Here is a 24,740-nt window from a genome sequence, read left to right as displayed (position 1 = left end):
ACACGAGCTGAGAATAATTAATTTTTATTGAAAGAGGTTTTTGTTTTTTTTTTGGTGTGCAGACATTGTGTTCTGCTTTTGCCATGACTATAAAGTCTCCAGTACAATTCTGGATTTAATTATAGTCCTATTTCAAGGGAATGAAAAAAAAAATCACCCTGTGTCAGAGGCACAGATAATTGGTGATGCCAGGTGGAACTGAGACACGGATTCTGGGGACCAGAGCAGTTGCTTCCGGCTGATTCAGATCTCAGAACCAGCTGGGCTTTGGTGGGGTTCAGGCCTCTCTGCATCCCAGCTTCAGAATTAATTAACCTGGGGCCCAGAGGGACAGGGAGGATGTGACTTCTGAGTGGGCTACAGACCTACTCCTGGCCCTCCCCCCACTCCCTGGCTTGGCACCCCCACCCCCCCAGGATTCTGATGACCTTAAACCAGGCCAAGGTTTTCCCTTATGGTGTGATTGTTAGATCCTTAGACCTGGGCAGAACTCTGGAATCTGAGTTATGGACATTCCTTTTGATTCTTGCAATTAGACTTGTTTGGAAACCCTTCATGAGGCAAAGGGCTTGGCTTCTGAGGGTGAAGCTGGTGCTTCTGAACATGAGTCACTAGGAGACAGGAGCCTCCTGCAGGAGGCTGCAGGATCCTGCAGGAGCAGATCCAGGACTGCAGTAAGGACTAGCTCTGGGCATCTGGTCCAGGAGTGAGATGCTTCATGGACACAGAGAGAGGGAAGTGACAGATAGGGACAGGGAAGAGGGGACCAGAAAGGAGAGGATGTTTAGTTCATCACAGAGAGCCTGGGTCAGCAAGAGAAACAAGAGGACCCAGGATGACAGCGAGGGGAAGGCAGACACACAGTCAGAGCCAGACATTTGAACACTGACCATCCCAGGAGGAGGATTCAGAGAGGTGCCATGAGTCAGAACTGGAGGAGTCCAGAGAAATGCTCTCAACTAGAGGAGTTATTTATGGGTAATCTTCATTAGGCCAGCTTTACCTTTTTGCACAAAATTTCACAATTTATGTCTTTCTTTGGCAGTCAACCTAAAATTATGAGCCCATATTTGAAGTCTATCAGGGGAAGGAAAGAAACAAAGACGAAAGCAGTGGAAGCAGAAAGAGGAAATGCATTAGATGAAGGGGGGCTGGAAATTAGTGATGACTGAGGAATCAGGGAAAGACCCTTGGATGGACTAAGTCAAAAAAGAGAGACATGAAGGAACTGGAGCCCTGGGAGGAAGAGGGACATTTGCTGAGATTCCGAGAGTCAGAGGGAAAAAGAGAGAGACAACAGTAGATAATAATAAAGCTCCCCAAAAGCAGTTATGTTTGCTTCCTCTTCTTGGTTTTCCTCTTCATCTTCCAATTCAGTCCCCCAATGGGCCGCTTTGTTGGCTACTCCAGAGGGCATCCATCATAACGTATTCAAATATGTTCCCTGTGAGTGGTGCCCCCTGGAGTTGTGCACAGTGATTGTTCTGCCTTTGTCCATCTGTTTTCCTTTCTTTAACCACTCCCCACTTTGGGTCCTCTTGCCGTGCTAATGGCCTGTGGCATTCCCACTCAGGGAAGTGAGTGCCTCAGAGCTGGCCCTGGTAGCTGGAGCAAATGTCCTGGATGGGCTGCACCAGGATGGCACGTGGATCACAGCAGAGGGAACAGACGGCAGTCACACATGTGCCCCACCAGCAGAAAACACCATAGTCACATATGTGAAGCTCCAGAGCTTAGGTGCTGAGAGGTCAAAGATGGTAGCACTTAGTGGCAACTACTAGGCCATGTTCATTATTTCATGTGTATTCTGTCTCCTGGGCTTCCCAAGGGGCTCAGTGATAAAGAATCCGCCTACAATGCACAAAGTGCAGGAGACACCATGGGTTCAATCCCTGGGTCGGGAAGCTCCCCTGGAGGAGGGCATGGTAACCCACTCCAGTATTCTTGCCTGGAGAATCCCATGGACAGAGAAGTCTGGCAGGCTACAGTCCATGGGGCCACAAAGAGTCAGATACAACTGAAGCGACTGTGTACATTCTGTCTTCTACATGAATTTGTAAGCTCTTCCAGGATGAAACTGTATCATGGAAAGTCTCTTCAGTTCTATTTTATTTGTGTGGCTGAGAAAGCTTGAGTTCAAAAAGTGTATCACAAGAACAATTGTTTCCATGGGAAAAATGGGTTAAAGACTAAAGCAATTCAGCCTTTCAATAAAAAAAAAAGTTATTCTCTGGCAGGAATTTCAAAAGTAAACCCTTTTTATAGCTCTGAGTGGGTAGCTGTAAAACCCAAACATCCCTGAGTAAATCCAACTTCTGATTATATGCAGCTTTTCTATAGAGATGCACCCAGTCTCTCCCTTCCAGCAGCCGTGGTACCCTTAACAGTCTTATCACCTCGATGGTCTGTGTTGCTCGGACAGCACCTCCCAGGACCAGTTTAGGGAAGGTGCAACAGGGATTGGTCTATGTGGCATATTTTATACCATCCAGGAAATGGATCACTGGCCCCTTAAAAGAATGGATACATGTATATGCATGGCTGAATCCCTCCGCTATTCACCTTAAACTCTCACAACATTGTTAATCGGCTATTGAAAGTGGAAGCATTGGTCATTCAGTCATGTCTGACTCTGTGCAACCCCGTAGACAGAGGGCTCCTCTGTCCCTGGTATTCTCCAGGCAAGAATACTGGAGTGGGTTGCCATGCCCTTCTCAAGGGAATCTTTCTGACCTAGGAATAGAACCTGGGTCTCCTGCATTGAGGGCAGATTCTTTACCATCTGAGTACACCCCAACACAAAACAACAAAAAATAATTTTTTTAAAACCTTTAAAAATGAGGATAATATGACAAATGTTTCTGTCTATTGATCCACCCCAGATTATTGTCTGAAGGCAATTTCTAAAAGTCTCAGTGGATTTGCTTAAAGAAAATTGGATTGATGTCCACTCAGTCTTCACTCAAAATAAAATAGGTATTGCCTTCAGTAAAGATTATGCAAATAATAATAATAATCTTTCCTCACCTGCATCCCTGCCCAGAGAGTACCTGACGTTTCTTCTGGACCACATGCTCTGTTCCTTACTTTGAGATAGAGCTTAAAAAACAAAAAACACTTGGCATGGGCACAGACTGAGACTAAAGGGCCAGTGAATGTTAATGTCCCCAGAGCAAGAGCAGGGAGGGACGTTACAACAAGGTCTCCCAATTCACACCTGTGGAGAGACGGTGCCTGGGCACCTGGGCATCTCCTCTGCAAAGCATCCCCAGCCCCTGAACCCCTCCCCTGGGTAAACTCATCTCCAGCTCCTTAATCAGGCGTCACCCCTTTATGATAGATTTCAGTGTCCCTCCTCCGTGCCCCAACCACTCCCTGTGCAGCCTGTCACCACCATCTTCACCACATCACACTGAATGAACTCTCCACAATGTGCCCTCCCCTGTAAGAACACAAGCTGTACCAAGGCAGGAATCGAGCATTCTTCATTGAAGGGTCCTGGCGCTGGCGTCTACAGTTCCTGGTACACAGTGGGCTCTTCATAAATGCTCCTTTTAAGCTAAATTTAGCAGCAGCATCATAGAAAGACTGTGGGCCTTGGAACCAGTGGTGGCCTCAGAACTTGCCAGCTTCATGACCTTGAGCAAACAGTGTAACTCGGAGCCTCTTCAGCACAAATGGGCAGAATCAGACCTCAGGTGGTTGAGAGGATTCGTGAGACGATGAAGATGCTTCCGTCAGCACAGGTGTTCCCCGGTTGTTTGTAATATGAACAGGAAACCTACAGTGAAAGTTGATGATGAGTCATCAGCCCTGCAAGTATGTGCATTGGACACCAGCTGTTTATACACTCCCTGGAAGAACATCTCTCAGCATATGCTAGAGAGAGAGATAGAGGGACAGTCAGTCAAAATCAGAAATAAGAATGGAATGTAGCCAGTTTGAGGGAAGTCTCAGCCCTCTCAGATATAACCTGCCTTACAATCTCCTTGTGTCTTTCCTTTTAATAACATCTTGGGTTCTGTTTCATCATTCTAAGGTTTTTTTCTTTTCTTTTTTTTAATTACTTGTTCTTAAAACTGAGTTTTTAAGCTTGATTTACACCTCCTATCCTCTGCTTTTCCCAGGAAGTTCAGGGTGAGGTGAGGTAAGGAATGCAGTAGACTGAATATTGTGGGCCCCCAAACTCACATGTTGAATCCTAACACCTCAAGTAATGGCTTCAGGAGGTGGATCTTTGGGAGGTGATCAGGTCATGAGGGTGGAGCCATCATGAATGGGATCAGTGCCCTTATATGAGACCCCAGAGAGCTCTCTTGTCCTCTTCCACCGTGTGAGGACACTGAAAAGACAGACGTCTATGAAGCAGGAAGCAGGCCCTCGCCAGACATCTAATCAACTGGCACCTTGATAGTGGACTTCCTGGATCCTAGCACTGTGAGAAATAAGTTCTGTTGTTTCTAAGCCACCCAGGGAGGTCTAAGGCATTTTTGTTATACCAGCTTGAATGGCCCAAGAGAGGGAAGCTCAGTGATGCTACCTGGTACCTTACACTTTTCATCAGCAGTTTTGAAGCGGACAGAGGCAACTGGGAACATACCCCCTCCACTTCTCTCTTCAAAGTCTAGCTCTTCCAGGGTGGAGGAGGATAGGGGTGGGCAGGGCAGGAGCAGGGCTCAGAAAGAATGAAGTGGTGCCAAGGGTGGTGTTATAAGTGACAGGCTGGTGGGAGGGGTGGCCCTGGCGTGGATCTGAGATGCTTGTGCTAAAACTCTGAGTGTGTTTTCCAGGCCTAGAAGGGTTTTGGTATGTGTGAGCGGACGGTGCACACCAGAGAGAGGACTCGCTGTATGCAAAGCCCAGAGGCACAGGAAAACCTGCCCTGTTCTGAGGCAGATGAGCACTTGGAAATAGCCAGAGAGAGCCTGGGATGAGGGACAGATAAAGCAAGCAAAGGTCAGCTCGGGAAAAAGAACTTTCTTGGGAGACTTCCCTAGTGGTCCAGTGGCTAAGACTCCATGGTCCCAGTGAGCGGGGCCCAGGTCTGATCCCTGGTCAGGAAACCAGGTCCCCCATGCTGCAACTAAGAGTTCACATGCCACAACTAACCCTGCACGCCCCAACGAAGACCAAAGATCCGGAGTGCCACAACTAAGCCTGGGTGCGACCAAATAAAGAATAAATAAACAAAAATCAATATTAAAAAATAAGCTGGGTTTTATCCAATAATGATGAGCAAACATTGAAGGACATTGAGGCAGGGTTGTGGCATCCTAGGAAAAGTCTCCCCGGTAGACCTTGGCGGGCAGGTCAGAGAGGATGAGTTTGGAGGGCAGGTGACCTGCACCAGGTATGGCTGGGGAGCTCAGCTCTGCTGCTTCGCTGAGGGCTGCCCCCCTCCACCAGATGCTCTTTGACAGACCCCTTCAAGAGGAGGTTCTGCCTGCTGGTTCCAGGCCACTTCCTCCTGTGCCCACCCCCAGTGGCCTCCTTCCCAATGCTGCCCCAGTACAGGGCAGCCAGGAGAAATGCCAGGCTCCCTGTGCAAGTTAGCACTTGCTACCAGTGGAGGAAGGAGGCCTTCCTTTTGTGGGAGGCCTGGAATTCTTCCTTGACAACAGTTCTTAGATCTTTGCTTAGTTACAGAAGATCCCCCTCCCACTTTTCAAGTTCTCTCAAGAGCTGCTCCCACACAGGCCCCGCCTGCCTGCTCTCAGCCTGCCACTGGCACCTCCTACTGAGGCTGCCGAATCGACTCTCAGTGGGGGCCCTTTGAACACACACACACACACACACACACACACACACACACACACACACACACAGAATGACCCCACAAGGCCAGTGGAGAGAAGCAATCCACGTGGGGGGTCCAGGAGGAACCAGTGTGATGAAAGTGGTGGCTGTCGGTGTTGGATCCGCACAAAACGACACAAAACTAGGGCATCCCACCTAGAGATGATCATCCTAAGTGAAGTAAGTCAGAAAGAGAAAGACAAGTACCATATGATATCACTTACACAGAGAGTCTAAAATATGACACAGATGAACTGACTGACAAGCAGAAACAGACTCATAGACACAGAAAACACACTTATGGTTACTAAAGGGGTAAGGGGGTGGGGGGAAATTAGGAGTTCCAGATTAGCAGATAAAACTACTATATATAAAATAGATAACAAGATTTTACTGTACAGCACAGGAAACCATATTCAATGTCCTTTAACACATCATAATGGAGAAGAAAATGAAAAAAAATACATATGTGGAGATATATATAAATATATATATTAGGCTTCTCAGGTGGCTCAGTGGTAAAGAATCTGCCGGCTTATGCACTAGCCACAGAAGATGCAGTTTTGACCCCTGGATCCGGAAGATCCCCTGGAGGAGGAAGTGGCAACCCACTCCAGTATTCTTGCCTGGAGAATTCCATAGACAGAGGAGCCTGGCGGGCTACAGTCCATGGGGTCTCAAAGAGTCAGACATAACTGAGCAACAGAGCATGCACGCATACATATATATATAACTGGTTTATTTGATATACACCAGAAACTAACACATTATAAACTAACTATATTTCAATTAAAAAAACATACATTAAAAAAAACTAAGGGAGTCAAGAAAAAAAATCCTGAAACAAAATTCTAGGGTGTCCTAGATTCTGCTCTGCCTCACAGCTACCTAGTCAATTGGACAGATTATTTAACCTTTCTGAGCCTCCATTTTCCCAGCTGTAAAACAGGAACAATATCTACCTTTCAGGATGATTTTGAGAACTAGAGATGCTTTTTGTAAATATGCCTTACATAGCATTGTATAATCAGTTAAAACCACTAACATGACTGACATTTCCACCCATATCAGCATTTGAGGCCTCCCTCGAGGATTCCGTGCCCCACCTCACACTCTAAGATGTTCTGAATCAGTTTCATTTATTACACTTGTTGAAATGCTATACTTGTTCAAAGCACCATCATAAACATTATAGGAAATAAAATATATAAGATAATAATGGTATCCTTGGGTTGTTTACAAAGGATGTGAGAATGGAATGTTTTGCTTAGAGGCTAGATTTTAACAGAGGCTTTTATTCCTTCCTTAACAGATCTTTTCAGACTTGACTTTTAGGGCCTATGCTTCCCCAGAAGGAAAGGAAATAAGAGAATATATTGTTCTGTTTAACCCTAAGACAGAAATTCTTAATATTTAATGCTTTGGTGATTTTTTATTTTTTAATATTTCTATATAACTTTTAATATATATATGTATGTATGTATTTATTTGGCTGTGTGGGATCTTAGTTGCAGCATGTGAACTAGCTGGAGCATGTGGAATCTAGTCCCCTGACCAGGGATTGACCCCCAGACCCCTGCACTGGGAGCATGGAATCTTACCCACTGAACCACCAGGGAAGTCCCTGGTGTTTTTCAAAAGTGTGGATCCATGTTCATCTGAATGTATATGTGAGAGCAAAAGAAAGGTGAAAGTTATTGCCAAGAACTAGCCCAGTCATATAGCAGGAAAATGACACACTCTCTGACCCCCACTTCCCCTACACACACATACCCTGCCATCTTAGGACTTAGGAGGCCAACTACTAAACACAGGATCTTGAAGAAAACATTTGACTTCTCTACAACTGGCAATCATAATCTGCTCTCCAACCGTGTTAGAGCCATTGAATCCAATAAAATAATAGTCATAAATATTTCATGAAAGAAAATGTTAAGTCACTAGCAAAAGGTGATCAAGAAGTTGAACAGAAGCTAGACTTTGTATGGGTGAAGGTTAGAAGGTGAGTATGTGAGATAGGGAAGGCATTTTAGGTTACAGAACGCGGCAATGGGTCCTTTCTGGTAGAACATAGAGATGCAAAATTGACATCCCCACAGGCTGTAGAGGGAGGAGAAGGACAGGAGACATGCGTTCTTTCTCATCAAAGGCAGAGGCCCAGCTTCATCTAACATTCACTGATGGCCCCTGGCCATTTTCCCCCATCCCTCCCCCAATTGTCTTTTCCCCTTGTCACTGACATCCTCAATAATACCTTCTATAGATTGACTGACGGGTTACTGGCCGGTCACCATCTCCTTCATCAATACCTTGCACGTGAAGGGCCTCTCAGAGGGAGTGAACACTGCATTCAAGGTTCCAATCCAAAACTCTTGTCCATGGAGTCAGCTTTTCTAACCCATTAGAATGCTATGATAACAACAAAAACAACAAAAATTATTAGACGTTACTATGCTCCATGGTGGCTCAGTTGGTAAAGAATCAGCCTGCAATGAAGGAGACCCAAGTTTGATCCCTGAGTGGAGAAGATCCCCTGGAGAAGAAAATGGCAACCTTCTCCAGTATTCTTGCCTGAAAAGTCCCATGGACAGAGGTTCCTGGTGGGTTACAGTCCACGGGGCCACAAAGAGACAGACAAGACTAAGTGACTAAACCACCACCACATGCTCCATCTCTTTGCTAAGTCCTTTACGTGTATCACTCACTCGATTTCCACACCAGTCCCCATGAGAGTTCTGCTATTATCCTCATTTCACTACTGAGGAAACTGACATGTAAAGAATCACATACTGGGACTTCCCTAGTGGTCCAGTGGTTAAGGTTTTGCCTTCCATACAGGGGTTGCGGGTTCGATCCCTGGTTGGGGAGATAAGATACCACATGCCTCATAGCCAAAAAGCCAAGCATAAAACAGAAACAATATTATAGCAAATTCAATAAAGACTTTAAAAATGGTGCATGTTTGAAAAGACCTTTAAAAAAATCACCCACCTAAAGTCGTACAGTAAGTAATTGGGAGACCTGTGTCTGAATTGAAACCTCATGCTCTTCTCTACATTCTGTGAACTTGGAACCAAGTATGAAGGCCTTGTACCCTAAGGTCATCTTGAGGTCATTAAGGGATTCAGCCCCTTCTTTGGAAAGATGAGGTCAGAGGAAAAAGGAAACAGAAATCTCTTGTTTCATATGTGGGTGAGGGAACCGGAGTTGGAAACAGTGGCAATTGTGTGGCAGGCCCCCTGATATAATAGAAACAGCATCCTCTGAAATGAGAAGGATGCTGTCTAATCTCCCTTCTGATTCAGCTGGAAAAATGATGTGTTCAGGAAACCAGGGAGGCCCCTTATCCTGGAGGAAGATCTTTAACAATCTCCTTTGGCCTCTGTGAAGTTTGTCTCCAAAACACAGAACTGACAGTTGTCATTAACCATGAGAAGATGAACAGAGAGGATGAGAAGGAAGAGATATCTAGAAACTCTTTTTTGGAGGTAGATATTTTTTCTTTAACTTTTCCTTCTGGCAACCAAATAACACATCTTGTCTCAGAGAGGCTTTCATGGCATATAATTTAAAGCCTATAAATAGATGCCTGTTATTAACAAACACACACACTCACACACACATACATTTTTCTCTCTATTCAGACACCAGCAGAAATATTGCAGATGGAAGAGATAAGCTGTTTAAAATGGGAGGCACCTTTTCCTCTCCTCCACCAGCTGGATGGATGCCTCTGTCTCTTCCTCCGCCCTTTCTCTCAACTCATTCTATTCTTCTCAGTTTTATTTCCATCTCTGTTCCCTTTATGCTGCTAAACCCCACCCTTCATGTTCTTATTGTGATCTTTCTGGAACACTGGCGACTCCCCTCTAATCTTTGTGCCTGAGTCTTTGCCTCGTTAGTGATCAATCTCCTTTCTCCCTTCCCAAAGGCAACTGAAAACCTTATTAGATTTCCTTAAAATTCTATCTGACACAGAACACAGAGGTGTGGCTACAACCACCTTGGTAGAAAGAACCAGAAGATAAGGTTTACAGAGGTTCCAAAAGAAGCTATGTCAAGAAATAAAAATGACAAGAATGACAATAAAATCTGTGTGCCAGCCACTATTTATTGCAGAAAATTTAAAACAGGATCTCTGATGGGGTAATATAAGATGATGAATTCATTAATGGTTAATATATTAAAATGTGCATTTATATGGCATAACAGATTCCAAAGAGCTTTTAAGTACATGATTTCAATTTATTTTCAAACCAATAAGCCAGAGGGCAGAAGGGACATGGTAACTGAGAGTTTATCCTCTTTCCTCAGGTATCATGGCCAGTGAATGGCAAAGCCAAAGCCAACACGGAGTTTTATGCGACCACCGCCACCCCCCGCCCAAGAGGCACTTGAGCTTCCCAGGTGAATTCGCCTGCCAACACCAGAGACATGGGTTCGATCCCTGGGTCAGGAAGATTCCCTGAAGAAGGAAATGGCAACCCACTCCCGTATTCTTGCCTGGGAAATGCTATGGACAGAGGAGCACGGTGGGCTACAATCCATCAGGTCGTGAAAGAGTCAGACATGACCAAGTGACTACACAACAGGAAGTATTCAGGCCTATGTCTTATTCCATTTTAGCCTTCATCATGATGATTTATAACTGTCTGTTTATTGTCTTTCTTCTCCACTCTTCTGTAAGTACTTTGGTTGTATTCCAAGCGCTAAGAAAATGCCTGACTCAGAGAAGGAGGGTAATAAACGCTTCTTCAGTGGATGAATAAATGAATAAAGGAAAGGATGGGTGAATGCTTGAATGCATGCGCCTGTGTTCCCCAAATGCCAATGTTAAACTAAATGGCAAACAAGGTGGAGTTTGATGTGGGAGACGTCTCTGCATCACCTCACACCATCCTGTGGGTTGTAGCCTGCAGCACTAGATCAGCATTCACATTTTCTACTCAACCACCAGGGCTCCATTCCGTAAGTTAGTTCACTCCTGTCCATTCAGACAGTCTCAGCTCCTTTTTGCCCATGTCTAACTCTAGCTGTGGGCTTCCCAGGTGGTGCTAGTGGTGAATAACCACCTGCCAATGTAGGAGACATAAGAGACGCAGGTTTGATCCCTGGGTTGTAAAGAGCTCCTGGAGGAGGGCATGGCAACTCATGCCAGTATCCTTGCCTGGAGAACACCCATGGACAGAGGAGCTTGGAAGGCTATGGTCCATAGGGTCGCAAAGAGCTGGACACGACTGAAGCGACTTAGCACACACACACAAAACTGGTTGCACTGTGCCTCGCCTTTCCTCCTATTACAGACTTCCAGTTTCTTAAGCAGCTGTGTCTTACTTAATTCCCTCATTCATTAATTAAAGGAGGAAAACTAACATGAATTATATGCCAGACATCGTGAACTTAGGAGAATTATACTTTAACCTTTATTTTATTGGTGAGGAAACTGAAGCTCTGAGAACTTAGATAATTTATCAAAACACACTATAGGATCTTAATACATATTTCTCTAATGAAGGGGGAAAAAAGATGGTGCAGATAATAAGTGATTGATCAGGGATTCAAGGCCAAGCCTTTCTGATCCCAAAGCCCAACATTTCTCCAGTAGAGGGGCCTCTTTCAATTCTCATTCCAACTGAAAAATTCCTTCCATTTCAAAGACACCATGAAGGATCCAGGAAATCACTGAACTGAAAAATCAGCCCCGAGTCTCCAGGCAAATGTAATCATAATAATAATTCTTTGAAACTATTTTAATATTTTCTTCCAGAGAGCATAAGGAATAATATGCATAGTGCTTATCCCTGACTTGATTTTATTTACACACAAGGGGACTTGTTATTAGTTCCATTTTTCATGCTAAGGCATGAAGCTATTTCCTATGTGACCCATGGTTACCAAGTGAGTGAGGATGGCTCTGGGGGATGAACTATTTCTCTGACCAGAATCACATACCCCGGTCCTTTCACTAACCCAACAAAGTTTCTTTTATTTGATTTTTTAAATAGCTTAGTTTTCATGTCTCCAAAGGGAGTGCATTAGCTGCTCAGTTGTGTCCAACTCTTTGCAACCCCATGGACAGTAGCACACCAGGCTCCTCTGTCCACGGAATTCTCCATGCAAGAATACTGGAGTGGGTTGCCATTCCCTTCTCCAGGGGATCTTCCTGACCCAGCGATTGAACCTGGGTCTCCTGCCTTGCAGACAGATTCTTTACCAACTGAGCCACCAGGAGACCTGGGGACTAAAACAAAGGTGGTCAGCCCTCTCTTCTTTCAGAGACTCAGCTCTCAGCTGGCACCCTCTGGTAGTCAGCTTCTGCACATTGTAATCAAGAAAGATCCTGGAGTTCTGTAAAATCCTAATAAGTCTTCTGAGCAGGCAAAGACAGATTAAATTATTTTCTCTCTTGCTTTGGTATTGCTTCCCAGGTGGTTCAGTGGCAAAGAACCCACCTGCAGTGCAGGAGACACAGGTTCCATCCTTGGGTCAGGAAGATCTCCTGGCAAAGAAGATGGCAACCCACTTCAGTATTCTTGCCTGGGAAATCCCATGGACAGAGGAGCCAGGCAGGCTGTAGTCCATGGGGTCTGACACGACTGAGCATGCTCGCAAGCACCTGGTGTCAGGATTAACTGAAGTTCAGTTTCTTTCATCTTGGTGTTGGAAGAATTCAATGAGACATAAACAGTGAGTTTATTAACATAGGATGCTTTCGGGAGATACAAGAGAGCAAGCAAGGGGGCACAGTAGCTCTGAGAACAAAGAGGACTCCATTTTATAATCAAAGAGAAAGTGGGGAAAGGGGAGAAGACCACCCTCTATCGCATTCTTGGGCAGACATCAAGGCCTACTGGTCCTTCTTTGGCCTTGTATGTTTTAACCAGTACTATCATGCCATTATTTAAATCATATGCATATTAGCCTAAGGGTAGTAACATATACTAAAATACGGTAATACTCACCTCAGGTTTTGGTATAATGTCCTCTTTCACCTAGTTTATTTCCCCTCTCACCTACATTTCTATCTTGGTTACATGCACAAGGACTATTAACTCTCTAATTTCATGTAACAAGATTCAGACACCATATCCGTTCTCTTGTGTTTTAACAATCAGAGTTTGTGACTTGAGTGTGTCTGATCCTTGGCTGCACCTGGTCTTCCTTCAAGGTAGGTCAGCTGTCCCCAACCATTTAGCCACCAGGGACCAGCTTCCTGGAAGACAATTTTTCCACAGGTCGGGTGGGGGTGGTTTCAGGATGATTCAAGCACATTACACTTATTGTGCATCTTATTTCTATTATTATTACGTCAGTCACACCTCAGATCATCAGATGTTAGATCCTGGAGGTTGGGGATCCCTGGTGATCATTGCTAGGTTACTGAATGCTTTTCTTGAGTGGTCATTAGCTTATAACAGTTTACCAAACTCCCTTAAAATTCCTTTTCTGTCTTTAATCCCCTAGTGGGATTTCTAAACCAATTAAATAGTTGATTTAGAAATCCCATGAACAAGGCTGAGTGCCAAAGAATTGATGATTTTGAATTGTGGTACTGGAAAAGACTCTTGAGAGTCCTTTGGACTGCAAGGAGATTAAACCAGATAATCCTAAAGGAAGTCAACCCTGAATAATCATTAGAAGGACTGATGCTGAAGCTGAAGCTCCAATACTTTGGCTATCTGATGCGAAGAGCTAACTCACTGGAAAGACTCTGATACTGGAAAAGATTGAGGGCAGGAGGAAAAGGGGGCAACAGAGGATGAGATGGTTGGATGGCATCACTGACCCAATGGACTTGAGTTTGAGCAAACTCTGGGACATAGTGAAAGACAAGAAAGCCTGGCATGTTCATGGGGTCAAAAAGAGTTGGACATATCTTAGCAACTGAACAACAACTCTATCCCTATTACCAGAAACGCAAAATGAATAGTAGATTAATTTCAATCCCTTGAAATGTAAATGTTCAAATGCTATGAATGATAAACCTTTCTTAATATAATATATTTATATTTTTTATTTATATATATATTTATATATTATATATATTATAATTTATATATATTATAAATATATATTATAAATATATATATTTATTTTTTATTTATTTTTATTTTATTTATATATTTATATTTTTATTTATATATATTTATATATTATATATATTATAAATTTATATATATTATAAATATAATTTCAGCCTCTAATCTGAATTAACCACAAAGAACTCTCCATTACTCAGACTTAACAAACAACAGAGACTTTGGGATTCCTACCGACTGGACCAGCATCTCTTTGAAAGCATGTGCTGGGGACAACAGGTCAGGCCTAACAAAGACCTTGATCTGACATGAGGAGCAAGGGAGCCCCGGTGAGACACAGGTGTCCATGTCTGATGCTCAGTCCCGCACAGTGTGTAGAGAGACATGAGCAGGGGGCGATGCCTGAGGCAGACTCAGAGCTGCAACTCTGCTGTGTCCCGGGCAGCACCCTGAATCATATCACAGCAAATTTAGGACTGTGCCAATGGAGACAAGTCCCTCAGCACCTCCCATGCCTTTGCAGCCTGCCGGATGCCTGGCATCTGGGCCACAGTCACTCTGTGGGGTCACTCCCCACCCTGGAAAATGAGAGAGGTTGTTTGGACAGTGGGTTCCTGCAGATGGTTTTACTGCCTCGCCCCAGCAAAGGTGCTGTATGGGAGACTGGGGCTCTGCTATCTTTTTCTCAAGGCTGGGGTGTGTTTTGGGTACCAGTTCTTTCCCCCCTTCCCTCTTGGTCAGATTTTGTTGGACACCAGTGACCGGCAGTCTCACAACAGATACAAGCCTAAGCTGCCCTCTTGGCTTTTTGAATTTTAATGTAGGAAGTCATGTATTCACTAAAAATAACATTTTAATCAAATGTTCTCTAGAACCGAACCGCACTGGGGCTGCAACATTACAAAAGAAGAGACAAGGAAGCCTAGATCTAGATGTCAAAGTCAGTCAGAACCTCCTCGTTTCCAGTCTTCACAGCTGTAAGGAAGTCCTATCATTCTACGTGTCATGAAACAAGACTGCCAGATTGAAGCACAGCCTTCTTTGGAATGGCTGTTAAGGATAACAGAAGCTTCCCACGGGAGCTGTCGTGTTCATACCTGGCTTTCATGCAGGGGTGAAATTCTGTATTTAAATTAACCACCGAGGCTGGGCTCTGATTAACAGACCTACAGATAATTCTGATTTCTGTTCACAAGCGCATGTCTCATTTTTTGTGTTTTTCTCTCTGCTTGTGTATGTGCATAATTCAATACATAACTGCTGAGCCTAGAAAAAGGAGCAATTGTGCCTCTATTTCTTCCTCTTTTTTTCATAGCTAATGTTTCAAAATACTCTTTTGAAATGCTAAGAGACTCTGAAATATTTAAGTAAACAGACTATTAGGATGAGAACCTAAGTGTCAAACAACAAAGAGGCAACGTAGCAATTTGCTATTCGGGGGAGACAGAATTCAGAGCTACCTTGCAGGAGACAAAAAAATAAAAAATAAACTCTGCCTGACAACAGACCTCCCAAGCAGGTCCCACAGAAAGGCTATGTAAGAACAAACAAGAACAACAACAACAGTAATTTCCTTGGTCGAGACAAGCTGATTTGTATAGACATTAAACACTTTTCTGGCCACAATGACGGAGATGGGTAGAAGCTTTCACACCCATTTTACAGATTAGAAAACTGAGTCTCAGGGAGGTTGGATAACTTGCCTAAAGTCACACAGCTAGGTAGCAATTCAGTCAGTGCTAAAACCACATCTTTTTACTCCCAAACTCAGTGGTGTTTTCAGGACAGTCTGCCACCAGTGGAAGACATTACAGACCTCCCGTTATTCTTCGTTTCGAGGTAAACCTAGAGGAATAGCTTGTGTGGCCCTTCATTTCTGGCTGCTTCAGCCTGAATGACACTTCTAGGATTATTCTTCTTTTAGTTCTTTCTTGGCAATAACTCAATTGAAAAAAGCTCTTGTACAAAAAAAAAAAAAAATCAGCTAAAATTTCAAAGCAAGACTTCAAGATTTCTCAAGGGAAAATCTAGGCCCTGAGGGGCTCAGTTGTGTTTCCCAGGCCACATAGTAATCCTGCAAGATGAGCAAAATGTCTCAACTTATCCCACCCTCTAATAAACCCCAGAGAGGTATCAGCAGACCACCAAAGAGATGGCCTGCTAATAGTGGGCAGGACAGTGTTGATCACAAGCAGGGCCGCCAGGCAAAACCCCTGGTCAGGTTGCTCTGTCTCAAATCAAATGAGATATCTGTGGAAGAGTTTAAAAGTGGAAAAATACTATATAAATGTAAAGCATTATTGTTGCCTCCATGTTTCATGAGCCCCAACAGAAATACTTTTTTCCCCCTTTAAACAAAATTTTTATTTAAGTACAATGGATTTACAATCTGTTAGTCTCAGGTGTACAGAAAAGTGAATCAGTTATACATATATTGACTCTTTTTCAGATTCTTTTCCCATATAGGTCATTACAGAGTATTGAATAGAGTTCCCTGTGCTATATACAGGAAGTTCTTATTAATTACCTATTTTATATATGCTGCTCAGCTGCGTGTGCTCAGTTGCTTGGTCCTGTTCGACTCTTTGCGACCTGCCAGGCTCCTCTGTCCATGGGATTTCCCAGGCAAGAATACTGGAGTGGGTTGCCATTTCCTTCTCCAGGGGAGCTTCCCAACCCAGGGAGGTCTCCCCTCTGAGTCACCAGGGAAGCCCCCAAATACATGTAATACAGTTTAACAAATAAATGAATAAACTAAGAGAACACCCACATAATCCACCAGCCAGGACAAGAAAAGGAACACTGCCAGAGTCTTAGAAGCTTCCTAGAGGTAACCACTGTGCTGGCTTCAGTGACTGATACGTTTCATTTTCTAAACTTTGGCTTTTCGGTTTTGAAGTCTGTAGAAATGGTACCGTTCTGTCGGGAGTGTTTGATTCAGCATTGCGCTTGTGGTATTCATCCTTGGGTACACCTGTGCCTGGGCCATTCCACTGCGTGAAAAACTACAGAGTAATTCCTCTACTCTATTGTTGATGGATATTTGGGTTGCATCAAAGTTGTATTATATACAGTGCTGCTATGAATATTCTTGGATTGCTTTGTACCCATCTGAACAAGGTTTGCTAGCGTGTACACCTAGGGTTACATTTCTGGGTACTTCTATTTAGAGGTCATATATTAAATAAAGTCAAACTGATTTCCAAGTGGTTGTACCAACTTCATTGACATCAACAGCCAGGGAGAGTTCAAAATGTTCCATCACTCCTTCAGTGTCAGACTTCAAGCGTTTCTTGTCGAGTATGGAAAGAATTCCATTGTTATTGTATTTGAGTTCAAGGATCATTAGTCTCATATTTACCGGAAATTTCCTTTTTGTGAAGTGTCTGTTTAAACCTTTCACACATCTTTCCTATTTAAGTTGTCTGCCTTTTCCTTAGTGAAATGGAGGAATTTTTTTTTTAAGTATTTTGAATACTAGTCTGTTGTTTGTTTTGCATGTTGTAAATATTATCTCCAACTTCATGGTTTACATTTTTACCTTTGATACCATTTGCTGAAGAGGATGTCTTGATTTTACTGTAGAAAAAATTTACAATTTTTTCTTTATAGTTTGTGGGTTTTGTGTCCTGTTTAAGAAATCTTTACCCCAAGATCATGACAATATCTTTCCTTATTGATTTTCCTTTCAGCTTTAGTCTTTTATCCACTGAAATTGAGGTTTTTTGGTACGGTACAAAGTAAAGATCCAGTGTCTAATCATCTCAGCAATTTGTTGAAAAAATTTTGTTTTCCTTGCTGATCTTTAAATCTGGTAGAGTCAAAGAATTCTACTTCTTCCAGAATATCTTGGATTTTTTTTAATTAACCCTTTGCATGTCCATATAAATTTTAATAACAGCCTGCCAAATTTTTTTTAAAACTTTGGAATTTTGCTTGAATAAGCATTAAATTTATAACTCAACTTGAGGACAAGTGGCATCTTTATAAAAATTAGCTATTCATAAACTTGGTATGTCTCTCGACTTAGTGTTCTTTTTTACCATCTCTCAATAACACTTTATAATTTTCTCTGTGGATGTCTCAGACGAAAATATTTTGTTAGTACTATTCCCAAGGATATCATCTTGTTTTATGCTCTTCTCAATGGTAGCTCTTTTATTTCATTTTCAATTTGTTGCTTGATTATATGAATTAAATGTATTGTTTAAGTATTGAACGTGAGCAGTACAACCGTGTCAAACCCCCATAATAATTACAGTAATCTCTATGCAGAATCCTTTGGATTTTCCACACATAATGAAATCATCTGTGAATAATGACAGTTGTTTCTCCCCACTTTTTAATTCTCATACCTTCTATTTCTTTTTATTATTTCACTGAGCCGGCAAGAGCCTCCAGGACAAAGTTGAATAGAAGCAGCAATCATAGGAATTTTTCTCTTGTTCCAAATTTCAAAATGAGAGTTCTCAAAGTTTCAACATGTGATGTCACGCTTGCAATAAGGTTTTCATAGGCATCCTTTGTCGGGTTAAGGAAATTTCACTTTATTTCAATTTTGCTAAGAGTTTTGTTATGAATGAATGTTGATTTTACTTAAATACTTTCTCTGCATCTCTGTGATAATCACCCCATTTTTTTCTGTTTTTTTCCTTATACTGTGGTGAATTACATGAATTGCTTTTTCAAAGTTACATAATCTTGCATTCCTAAGAGAGATGCAAATTAGTCATGATGTATTTTTTTTTTTTTTTGCATATTGCTGGATTCAGTTGACTAATTGTAGTTCATGCTTTGCATTTACATTCATGAGTGAGATTGGGCTCTAATTTTTCTTTCTCATTTTGCTTTGTCGAGCATTAGAATCAAGATTAGGGGTAGTATCACAAAGCATAATGGAAGATTTGCCTTCTTATTCTATTGTCTGAAGGAATGTGTTTAAATTGGAAATATTTCTTGAACATTTATAGAACCTACTGGTAAAACCATCTGGGCCTAGAGAGTTCTAGATAAGAAGTTTTTGTTTTACTAACTAAAAGAAAATTCAAGATACTTATTTCTTCTTGAGAAGGGTTTTGGTATGTTATATTTTTCCAGGAATGTATGCATTTTGCTTTTATTTTCAAACATGTTGGTGTTAAGTTTTTTGTATATCCTATTATATTTTCAATATTTGCTGTGTCTGTAGTAATGTCCACTTTTTCACTCATAATGTTGATTATTTATCCATTTCTTCTTTATTTTCTTGATTAACCTCATCAGTGGTTTGTGAATTTTATTCATAGTTCAAAGAGCCAACTTTGGGATTTGTTTGTTCCCTTTATTATATTTCTATTTTGTGTAATATTTTTCTATGACATTAATTTATCTTCTTTATTGTTTCTTTCTTCTACTTTCTTGGATTTTACATTGCTTTGTTTTTCCTAGTTTCTGAATTAGAATTTCCAATATTTCTTTTTTCCTAATCCATGCTTTTGAGGCTATAAATTTCCCTCTATGTAATATTTTAACTGCATCTCTTGGTCTTCTGGTAACTAATTTGCAAAAGAAAGATAGGAAGGAAAGAAGGCAGAAAGGAGATAAGGAAAGAAGGAAAGAGGGAAGGAAGAGAAAGAGAAGGAAGGAATAAGGATGAAAAGAAATGAAAAAGTCCTGATTTGCAGCATGCCAATTTTATATTTCTGTGTTTAAGTGCTTCACTACAACTGATTTCAGACTGCTGCTGCTGCTGCTGCTGCTAAGTCGCTTCAGTCGTGTCCAACTCTGTGTGACCCCATAGACAGCAGCCCACCAAGCTCCTCTGTCCCCGGGATTCTCCAGGCAAGAATACTGGAGTGGGTTGCCATTTCCTTCTCCAATGCATGAAAGTGAAAAGTGAAAGTGAAGTCGCTCAGTCGTGTCTGACTCTTAGCAACCCCATGGACTGGAGCCTACCAGGCTCCTCCATCCATGGGATTTTTCCAGGCAAGAGTACTGGAGTGGGGTGCCATTGCCTTCTCCGATTTCAGACTAGTAGTGGGTTAATAACCAGCTGCAAAATTCCTAAATATCTAACATTCAGCTCTTGCAAGGCAACTCTAGTATACCTCTGCTGTATGTCTCAAATTTTAAATATTTCCATTATTGTTTTCAAAATATGTTCTAATTAACACTATACAGTTGATCCTTCAAATTCTGGTTTGAACTGCATGACCTCACTTACATTTTTTTTTCAATAGTAAATAGTACAATTCAACACAATCTACAGCTGATTGAATCCACAGATGGGGAACTATGGATGTGGAGGACCTATCCATAGATTTTTTTTATTGTTCAGAGGATCAGTTCCCCTAATCTGCCCTCCCACTTTATTCAAATGTAAACTGTCTTTTCTCTTTAAGCCAAACTTCTTTGATTATATGGAAGCACGTGTCTAAATTTCCAATTATATGGAAATATTTTATCCATTTTTGCTTTGTGTTTCTAGCTTAATTGGATTTTTTATTGGAGATCACACTTGATGTGATTTCAATTCAGTGAAATTCATTGAGATTGACCCAAGGTCCAGAAATAGTTGATTCACATGAACATTATACATGTGCCTAAAAGGAGTAGGTTTTCTGCAACTGTTTGATGCAATGTCTATAAGCATCCATCACGTAAAATTTTAAAATCTGGTTTAAATGTTCTAGACGATTATGATTGTTTCTTGTAAGATGTATCTATGACTTAGATATACAGCATTACAGTCTACCACTGGATGGTTATTATTTCTCCTTTTCTATCAATTTTTATTTTATATACTCTAAAGCTTAATTTTTTTAGCTTTACTTTTACATATTTTAAATTATAGTGTTTTGTTAATTAAAATGTGTCATTGTAAAATGTATACTCTTTAGTAATACTTCAGTTCGGTTCAGTCACTCAGTCATGTCTGATTCTTTGCGACCCCATGGACTGTAGTATACGAGGCTTCCCTGTCTAACTCCCAGAGCTTGCTCAAACTCACGTCCATCGAGTCAGTGATAACATCCAACCATCTCATCCTCTGTCCTCCTCTTCTCCTCCTGCCTTTTCAATCTTACGCAGCATCAGAATCTTTTCCAATGAGTCAGTTTTTCACATCAGGTGGCCAAATATTGGAGTTTCAACTTCAGCATCAGTCCTTCCAATAAATATTCAGGACTGATTTCCTTTAGGATTGACTGGTTGGATCTCCTTGCCATCCAAGGGACTCTCAAGAGTCTTCTCCAACACCACAGTTCAAAAGCATCAATTCTTCGGCACTCAACTTTCTTTGTAGTCCAACTCTCAAATCCATACATGACTACTGGAAAAACCATAGCCTTGACTAGATGGACCTCTGTTGGCAAAGTAATATCTCTGCTTTTTAATATGCTATCTAGGTTGGTCATAACTTTCCTTCCAAGGAGTAAGCGTCCTTTAATTTCATGGCTGCAATCACCATCTGCAGTGATTTTGGAGCCCAAAAAAATAAAGTCTGACACTGTTTCCACTGTTTCCCTATCTATTTCAAGTGATGGGCCCAGATGCCATGATCTTAGTTTTCTGAATGTTGAGTTTTAAGCCAACTTTTTCACTCTCCTCTTTCACTTTCATCAAGAGGCTCTTTAGTTCTTCTCTTTCTGCCATAAGGGTAATGTCATCTGCATATCTGAGATTATTGATATTTCTCCCAGCAATCTTGATTCCAGCTTGTGCTTCATCCAGACTGGCATTTCATATGATGTACTCTACTTACATGTTAAATAAGCACGGTGACAATATACAGCCTTGATGTACTCCTTTCCTGATTTGGAACCAGTCTGTTGTTCCATGGTCAGTTCTAACTGTTGTTTCTTGACCTGCATACAGATTTCTTATGGAATTTTTATTTCATATTAATGAACTCTCCTAAGACATCTGTTAATCAATATTTGCCACCTGTATTTTTTTCATCCTATTATCTTTAACCTTTTTGTATCCTTATGTTTTAGAATTTTTTCTCTTGGAAACAGCACATATAGAAATGTATAGCCAGAACACCTTTGGAATTTTTGTTGTTTTTTCCTGGAGAGTTTAAGTCATTCAAGTTTTTTTAAGTTCTAACATTTCAGGTTAAAAATCTACATCTTAATTTATGCTTATATTTGTCCTATTTCCATTTGTTTTCCTTTTCTTTTTTTTTTGTTTTCCTTTTCTTTATTGTCTTTTTTTAATTTATTTTTTATTATTTCTATTTTCCTTCTATTAGAGAGTTATACATGCTGTTTCTATTCTTTTGATACTTACCCTAAAAAGTTCAGTGTGTAAAATTTTAAAGTTATAGATAGTATAAAGACTTTACGACACTTAGCTCCATTTTCCCTCACCATCTTATTGGATATTTCTATTCTTTTTCTTCTTTTCAATCTGATATTACTGTTGTTGTTTCAACAGTGACATACTCTTTTATAGGAGCACATATTCATAAATTTTCTCTTTCTTTCTTCTTGCAAGAAGACCTGCCTGAGGGCAAGATATGCATCAGAAGGATTGGAAATCTAAGACAGAGATAGTGAGACAAGACAGAATGAAAACCAGTGGCTTGGCCTGATGGAGCCAGATTCAAGGAGAAATCTGAGAGCCCATGGTCAAGCAGAGCTGGGGGCAGAGTTAGGTGAGATAAAAGAAGTCAGAGAAGTTAAGCTAATGCAACAAGCCCAATATTTTTTAAAAAATTAAAGTATAGTTGATTTACAGTGTTGTGTGAATTTCTGCTATACAACCAAGTGATTCAGTTATATAGACATTCCTGTTGATATTCTTTTCCATTATGGTTATCACAGGATATTGAATATATTTCTCTGTGGTCCCCAGTAGGACCTTGTTTATCTATTCTATATAAAATGCTTTTTATCTGCTAATCCTAAACTCCCAATTCATTCCTACCCCATCCCCTCCCTTTGCAAGAAGCCAAATCTTGAAAAAGACAAATATCATATGATATTGTTTACATGTGAAATCTAAAATCTGATATTACAAATAAACTTACTTACGAAACAGAAACAGACTCACAAACATAGAAAACACATTTATGGGTACCAAAGGGAATATTGGAGTGTGAGGGGGAAATAAATTAGGAGTCTGAGATTAACATATACCCATTACTGTGCTGTGCTGTGCTTAGTTGCTCACTTGTGTCTGACTCTGTGTGACCCCATGGACTGTAGCCTGCCAGGCTCCTCTGTCCATGGGATTCTCCAGGCAAGAATACTGGAATGGCTTGCCATGCCCTTCTCTGGGATACACACTACTATTTTTATTAATAAAATAGGTAAACAACAAGGACCTACCTACTGTATAGCACAAGGAACTTTTCCTAATATTTTGTAATAACCTATAATGGAAAAGAATTTGAATCACTTGAAACTAACACAACATTGTATATTAACTATGCTTAAATAATAAATAAGTAAAATTTTTAAAAAGAAGCCAAATCTTAGATGAGCAGTTGGGAACTAGGGGTCTGGGAAAGCAAGGCACAGAAAGGACCCAGTGAGTGGTCCTGACCACAGAAATAAGGCATTACAACCAAGAGATCCATAATGCAGACAACTCCCAGTTCAATAAGATAGCATTTTATGCACCTTTTGCTGAGTGGGGCCCAAGCCCACAGACATGGTCAGTAAGTCAGGGAGCTGAAGGCTGAAGAGAAACAGGGGTGAGGAGGAAGAGCAGATCTTATTTCATCTGTGGACACTTTTCTGTTCAAGTATTGATCTCCCCAGCAGAGCTCAATGCCCAGAACTTCATAGGCACTCAATAAATAGATAACTGTTCATTTATTTATTGACTCTCATTAAACCAGTGGGACTGTGGCAGCCTCCAGAAGGAGAAAAACACAAATCAAACATGTTTCCTAACCTTGAGGCACTCAAGCCTAGGGCTTGAGATCAACATTTCACTGGAACATAAAGCAAGATGATATAAGTGCTAAGCAGAAGTTAAAATGCCAGAATAGGGCCATTCGCTCCAATTAAGATTATCAGGGAGGACTTCATGGAGGAGGTGGCAGGATTTTGGGAGGGTCAACATTACAATGACAGCCACAGGGGAGAGTGTGAATATCCTGAACCGGAGTTCAGATTTCCTGAGTTATTAGCCCTGGAGGTCAAACCAAGGACATGCTGTCTGGTGGACAGAGCTCTTGAGGAATGTCTGGAGAACACCGAAGAGAGACTCCTCCTTCACCCCCTCCATCATCCACCAGTGCTGTCCATTCTGCTTCTTTCCTTCCCAGCTTGTGATGCATGTCACACTCTGCCTTGTATTCCAGATGGACAAGTCCTGGGGCAGTCTAAGCTTCTGAGACTAGGAAATAGACCAAGGTAGATTCTTGGCAATTCCCAAAGCCCTGATGATAAGCATCACTGAGATTCAGCACTGGGTGGATGGTCAGCCACTCCCCATTCCCAGCCCAGACTCTGATGGTGGAGTTTTCACTGCAGCAAGAAAGCAAGAGACAGGCATACCATGTAGCATCCACATTCTGTATGCAAGAACCCTTCAGGTCTGCTCCAACACTCAGCCTTCTCATAATCCCATGTTAGCACCAGAGAGGTTTCCAGAAGGGGAAGCAACACAGAGAGCCTACCTAGGATCATCTCTCCTACCTCTTTGTGCCTGTCAGCAGCACACTAGGGCTGTAGGCTGAGCACCTTCTCTGACTCTTTAAGGTCCACTTAAACGTGGCAGCACGAGCAGGGACCATTAGATTATTAGTGTGGGTCCCTGTGTTGTCAGCTGGCTCAGATGGTAAAGAATCTGCCTGCAATGCAGGAGACCTGCGTTCGATCCCTGAGTCAGGAAGATCCCCTGAGAAGGAAATGGTAACCTACTCCTCTATTCTTGCATAGAGAATCCCATGGACAGAGGAACCTGGCA

At 41.7% G+C, this 24,740-nt stretch overlaps 1 long non-coding RNA gene across 1 annotated transcript; it reads left to right on the top strand.

The window, feature by feature from the left end:
* Nucleotides 1–4,320: 4,320 nt before the first annotated feature.
* On the top strand, nucleotides 4,321–10,562 carry LOC129641420 (uncharacterized). The gene is made up of 3 exons (XR_008709321.1): nucleotides 4,321–4,437; nucleotides 4,791–4,956; nucleotides 10,111–10,562. It is a non-coding gene; the product is annotated as an uncharacterized LOC129641420 (long non-coding RNA).
* Nucleotides 10,563–24,740: the final 14,178 nt, after the last annotated feature.

This window comes from Bubalus kerabau, chromosome 1 (assembly GCF_029407905.1).
Source record: "Bubalus kerabau isolate K-KA32 ecotype Philippines breed swamp buffalo chromosome 1, PCC_UOA_SB_1v2, whole genome shotgun sequence".
NCBI lineage: Eukaryota > Metazoa > Chordata > Mammalia > Artiodactyla > Bovidae > Bubalus > Bubalus kerabau.
This window is presented reverse-complemented; position numbering and strand designations above follow the sequence as displayed.